The sequence below is a fragment of the Diceros bicornis genome, chromosome 33 (genome assembly GCF_020826845.1).
Source record: "Diceros bicornis minor isolate mBicDic1 chromosome 33, mDicBic1.mat.cur, whole genome shotgun sequence".
Classification (NCBI taxonomy): Eukaryota; Metazoa; Chordata; class Mammalia; order Perissodactyla; family Rhinocerotidae; genus Diceros; species Diceros bicornis.
This window is the reverse complement of record NC_080772.1, coordinates 27,415,874-27,422,357: the sequence shown is the minus strand read 5'-3', so window position 1 is coordinate 27,422,357 and position 6,484 is coordinate 27,415,874. Positions and strand designations below refer to the sequence as shown.

General features: G+C 39.7%; 1 long non-coding RNA gene across 1 annotated transcript in view; it reads left to right on the top strand.

The window, feature by feature from the left end:
- Positions 1-1,460: 1,460 nt before the first annotated feature.
- LOC131396569 (uncharacterized) overlaps positions 1,461-6,484 on the top strand; it is a 111,092-nt gene continuing 106,068 nt past the window's right edge. The window contains exon 1 of the long non-coding RNA XR_009216586.1: positions 1,461-1,650. This is a non-coding gene — a long non-coding RNA (uncharacterized LOC131396569). The remainder of the gene's footprint in view (positions 1,651-6,484) is intronic.

Sequence of the window (6,484 nt, the reverse complement as noted above, 5' to 3'; positions counted from 1 at the left end):
GGATTCTCTCTTTATCTTTAATTCTGGACATTTTGATTATGATGTGTCTTGGTGTGGGCCTCTTTGGGTTTACCTTGTTTGGGGCTCTCTGTGCTTCCTGTACATGGATGTCTGTTTCCTTCCTTAGGTTAGGGAAGTTTTCATCTATTATTTCTTGAAATATATTCTCTGCCCCCTTGTCTCGCTCTTCTCCTTCCGGGACACCTATAACATGGATGTTAGTGCGCTTGATGTTGTCCCAGAGGTCCCTTAGACTGTCCTCAGTCTTTTTAATTCTTTTCTCTTTTACCTGTTCACCTTGGGTAATTTCTTCTAGTCTTTCGTCCAGCTCACAGATCCGTTCTTCTGTATCCTCTACTCTGCTTTTGAGTCCCTCTAATGAATTTTTCATTTCCAGTATTGTATTCTTCATTTCTGATTGGTTCTTTTTTATATCTTCCATTTCTTTATTGACATTCTCACTGAGTTCATCTATTCTTCTCCCCAGATCAGTGAGCATCCTTAACACTCTTAGTTTGAACTCTCTGTCGGGTAGGTTGCTCATTTCTGTTTCATTTAGTTCCTTTTCTGGGGTTTTGTCCTGTTCCCTTACTTGGAATGTATTCTTTTGCCTCTTCATTTTGCCTCTTTCCCTGTGCTTGTGTCTACATATTAGGTAGGTCAGCTACGTCTCCTGCTCTTGGATAGGTGACCTTATGTAAGTGATGGCTTAGGAGGCTTCCAGTGTGCTTCCCTCAGTTCTCAATGTTCCAGGGGTGACCCCTATGTGGGCTACGTGTGTCCTTCTGTTGTTGCCTGTTTGCTCTCCCTGTAGGCTCCCAGGGAGGCTGAGTTATGCTCCTGGCCAGCTGTTGTAATGCTCAGCTGCTTGTAGTTGTTGTGGGCCCTTCAGTCTCTTTATCAGGTGTGGGGATCCCCAGCACAGTTGGCTGCAAGTTCTAATACCACATTTGTGTTGTAGTATTTCTTTTAAGTGAGTAGGCCCCCAGCGTGGCAGGTTGTTAGGCTCAGGGCCTTACAATTGCTGTAAGCCTCTAGCCTATTAGGTCTCTTGTCAGCTCTCTGAGGATTGCAGCTGGGTGCGGCTGGCCTCAGGCACAGGAGCACCCAATTGTTTCAGGTTTTGGAAGGTGGAGCAAACCTCCTATGTGGGTCTTTGAGAAGCACAAGTCTTCTGCGGCTGAGAAGCCCTGCCGCCCACAAGTCCACACACACAGTCAACACAGTCCTGCCCCGTGTGAGCGCCCCAACCTCCCCAAGCGGACCCAGTCTCTCCACGGCGGGAGGGCCACACACTCTGCCACCGCCCCACACTCTCCACCCGCTCCTTGTGCACATCCTGCCCTGCTCAAGTCGGCTCAGTTGCCAGGCTGCAGAGAATCCAGTCACCAATCTATGCAGGCCCACAAGTTGTCTGAGGGCTTGTTGTTGGGTGGGGCCAGTCACTAGGATGGGCTGCCTGCCCTGGCTGAGCTGGATTAAATTGGTGCTCTAGCGGGTGGGGCAGACCCTGGGCTAGCAGGCCTCAGGGAGAACTCCAATGGCGTCTGTGTCAGCACGCCCACACCAGGCCACACCAATGGCTGCCGCCAATGTCCCAGTCCCTGGAGAGGTCTCACCCCTCACCGAGATGCACTCAGGGCCTATTAGGTGAGTCTCTTGTCACCAAAGCACTGTACCCCTTTCTTTCTGGTGATTTTAGGGTGCTTCCTGAAACGGGTGAGTTTGCGCATGGGCCCTTTAAGAGCCGGTTTTAGTTTCTTTGTGAACTGGGTTTTCTGGGGGTACTCCCCAATGCTTTAGTAGCAGGCAAAGTCAGATATTATGCCACTGGTCTCGATTGTGCTGGGTCCACAATATGCCCACAGCGGGGGCGCTCCCCGGCTCAGGGCCCCGCGCCTCCAGGGAGGCTGCGTACCTGTGAACTGCTCTCGGCGGCCATGAAGCTGGCGGCTTGTGGAGGCGGCGTTTTTCCTCTCCAGAAGGGAGTCTCTGCCTCTTCCACCTCAGTTAGGATTGTCCGTTGTTGCAGGAGTTCCTCTTATCCAGTTTTCAGTTCTGTCTCAGGGGTAATTTTTCCACGAGTAGTTGTAAATTGGCTGTGTCCACGGGAGGAGTTGAGTTCCGAGTCTGCTTACGCCGCCATCTTGACTCCTCTCCTCTGAATTTAAAATTTCAATGGATGAGTTCAAAAACAGAATGAAGAGCACAAAGGAAAGAATCTGAGAACTGGAAGAACAATAAAAATTACCCCGTCTGAAACACAGAGAAAATATACTGAAAAAAAAAATGAACAGAGCCTCAGGGATCTGTAAGACTATGACATTTAACGTTTGTGTCATCAGAATCCCAAAAGGAGAAGAGAAAGAGGGCAGGGCTCAAAAAGTATTTGAAGTAATAATGGCTGAAAAATGTTCCCAAATTTGGCAAAAGACAAACACAGATTCAAGAAGCTGGGATAATTGTAAACAGAATAAGCCCAAAGAAATACAAAACAAGATACACCATAGTAGAACTTCTGAAACTAAATCCAAAGAAAACACTTGAAAACATCAAGAGAGAAATGATACCTGACCTAGAGAAGTAAAACAATTTGAACAGCAGATTTCTTATTAGAAACCATAAAAGCTTAAAGGAAATGGCATAGCATTTTTTTAGGGCTGAAAGAAAACTGTCAGCTCAGAATCTTAGATCCAGTGACAATAGCCTTCAGGAATGAAGAGGATATCTAGAAATAGGAAACCTAAAAGACTTTTTGCCAGCAGATCTACTAAAGGAAACGCTAAAGGAAGTTCTACAAACAGAAAAGATTGATAAAGAAATATGGGAACATCATAAAGGTAGAAAGAACATTGTAAACAAAAATATGGATATATATAATAGACTTTCTTTCTCCTCTTGAGTTTTCTAAATTATGTTTGATGGTTGGAGCAAAAATTATAATACTGCTTAATAGAGGAAATATTTAAGACAATTATAATGAGAGAAGGTAAAGGGATGTAAAAGGAGGAAAAGATTCCATACTTCACATGAACTGGTAAAATTGACACCACCAGTAAATCATGATAAATTATGAATCTATAATAAAATATCTCTAGAAACTGCCTAGAAAACTGTACAAAGAGAGAAACTCAAAAATGCTATAGATAAATCAAAATGGAATTCTAAAAGAAAGTTTCAAATAACTGTAGGAAGGCAGGTAAAAGAAAATGGAGAGGTGAAAAACAGAGAGAACAAAGTGAAAACAAAAAAATAAATGGAAGACTTAAGCATTAATATATTAATAATTAAATTAAACATAAATGATCTAAATGCAACAAGTAAAAGACAGGGATTGGCAGAATTTATTTTAAAATATGTAACTATGTACTGTCTACAAGAAACTCACTACAATATAACAATATCAGTGGGTTGAAGTAAAAGGATGCTAAAAATTATATCATATGAATATTAATCAAAAGATAGCAGGAGTGATGAAAATTACTAGAGACAGGGAGGGATATTATGTAGTGATAAAAAGGCCAATCCTCCATGAAGAACAGTAATCCTAAATGTGTATGCACCAAGCAACAGAGCTACAAAATATGTGAAACAAAAATCCATAGAACCAAAAAGAGAAATAGACAAATTCACAATTATATTTAAAGACTTCACCACTCCTCTCTCAACAATTGATAGAACAACTAAACAGAAAATCAGCAAGAGAAAAACAACAACATCAAGCAACAGTATCTAATTGCTGCTCCCAACACTGCCCCCAACAACAGCAGAATTCACATTCTTTAATAGTGCTTATGGGACATATACTAAGATAGCCCATACACTAGGCCATAAAGCAAACCTCAACAAGTTTAAAATAATTGGAATCATATAGATTGTGCTCTCTGACCACAAAGGAACCCAACTAGAAATCAGTAACAGAAGTATAATAGGAAAATATCCAAACACTTGGAAACTAACCAATGCACTCAGTCAAAGAGGGAGGGAAATGCAAAAAAAAAAATACATTGAACTGAATGAAAATGAAAATACGATATATGGACATTTGTGGGACACAGCTAAAGTAGTGCTGAGAGGGATTTTTATATCACTAAATGCACATAACAGAAAATCTTATAATCTAAACTCCTACCTCAAAACCTAGAAAGATAAGAGCAAAATGAACAGGGTAGGATATTAAAAAGATAAGAACACAAACCTATGAATTGGAAAAGAGCAACACAATAGAGAACATCAATGAAACAAATAGCTAGTTCTTTGAGGAGATTAATAGAATTATCAAACCTCTAGCAAGACTGATAAAGAAAAGGAGAAGATACAAACTACCAGTATCTGGAATATAACAGGGGATATCGTTACAGACTCTGCAGACATAGAGATAATAATAAAAGAATACTACAAACCTACACATATAAATTTGACAATTTAGATAGCATGGACCAATTTGTCTACAAATACAGACTACCAAAACACATTCAAGCAGAAATAGACAATCTCAATAAATTTATAACTCTTATGGAAATTGAATCTATAATTTAAAAATTTCCCCCAAAAGAAATCCCAGTCTCCGGTGGGTTAACTGGAAAATTTTACCACATGTTGAAAGAATTAACACCAATTCCATACAATCTCTTCCAGAAACTAGGAGAGAATACTTTTCAATTAATTTCTCGACGCTCATATTACCCTGATACCAAAACCAAGGATGGTACAAAAGAGAAAACTACAGATCAATATCACTTACGAATATAGATGCAAAACTCCTAGTAAAATATTACCAAAGAGAGTTCAGCAGTATAAAAAAGGAATTATACACCCTGCCAGGTGGGTTTATTCCAGGGACACAAGGCTGGTTCAGTGTTCAAAATCAACTAATGTAATCCACTATATTAACTAGCTAACGAAGAAAAATTACATATTCATATCAATCTAGGCAGAAAAAAAATTGACAAAATTCAATACCCATTCGTGCTAAAAATCCTCAGAAGAATATGAATAGGGGAGAGAATTCCTCAGCTTGATAAAGAGTGACTAAAAAACAGCTACAGCTAACATTATACCTATTGGTGAAAGATTGGATATTTTACCCCTAAGATTGGAAACAAGACAAAGTTGTCTGCTTTCAAAACTTTTATTCATGAGTGTTGGCAAATACAAGAAAAGGAAATAAAAGGTATGCAGGTTGGAAAATAGGAAACGAGTTTCCTACTTGCAGATGACATAATTGTGTATGTAAAAAATCCCAAGGAATCTATGAAAAAACTCATAAAGGACTAACAGATGAGTTCAGCAAAGTCACAGGATACAAGATAAACGAATGCATCAAATCTCCCCTAAATAGTATACTAGCAATTAACACGTGGATACCAAAATTAAAAATATAATATCATTTACAATTATTAAAAAAAAAGCTAGAGGCTGGCCCGGTGACACAGCAGTTAAGTGCACGTGCCCCGCTGTGGCGGCCCGGGGTTTGCCGGTTCAGATCCCGGGCACGCACTGACGCACCGCTTGGCAAGCCATGCTGTGGCGACGTCCCATATAAAGTAGAGGAAGATGGGCATGGATGTTAGCCCAGGGCCAGTCTTCCTCAGCAAAAAAAACAAGGAAGAGGATTGGCAGATGTTAGCACAGGGCTGATCTTCCTCACACACACACAAAAAAGCTAAACATGCAGCATGCAGCTACCGTGTAAACTAGCTTTCCACTCCTGGAATTTTATTCCAGAGAAATAAAAATTTATTTTTACACAAAAACCTGAAAACAAATGTTTATAGCAGTTTTATTCATATAGCCCAAAAATAGGAACAACCCAGGTGTCCGTCATCAGGTGAATGTTTATAATAATGTGGTATATCCACACCATGGAATAGTACTCAGCAATAAAAAGGAATGAACTATTGACACATGCAATAACCTTCGTGAATTTCCAGAGAACTACGAGTGACAAAAGCCAATACCTAAAGGTTATATACTGTATGATTTCGTTCATATGACATTATTGAATTGACAAAATTACAGAATGAAGAACAGATTAGTGGTTTCCAGATGGGTAAGGAGGAGTGGGAGTGGGAGGAAAGTGGATGTGACTATAAAAAAGCAATATGAAGGATGCTTGAGGTGATGGCAATGTTCTGTATTCTGACTGTCAATGTCAACATCCTGGTTGCAATATTGTACTACAGTTTTGCAAAATGTTACCATTGGAGGAAAGGTGTTAGGGTACATGCGATTTCTCTTTCGTTTCTTACAACTACGTGTGAATCTAAAATGCTCTCAAAATAAAACCGTTAATTTAAAAATCAAGTGGTAATTATTATCATTTTGATGAATGCATATTGGTCTTATCAACATCTGAAAAAAAGTCTGGAAGTTATACAAAATATAGAAAATATAAAAAAAAATTACATTTGCTTTTCTCCTTCTATCACCAGTATATTGGCAGAATATTTTTACAGTGAGTCTCCAGCCATATCTAGTGTCA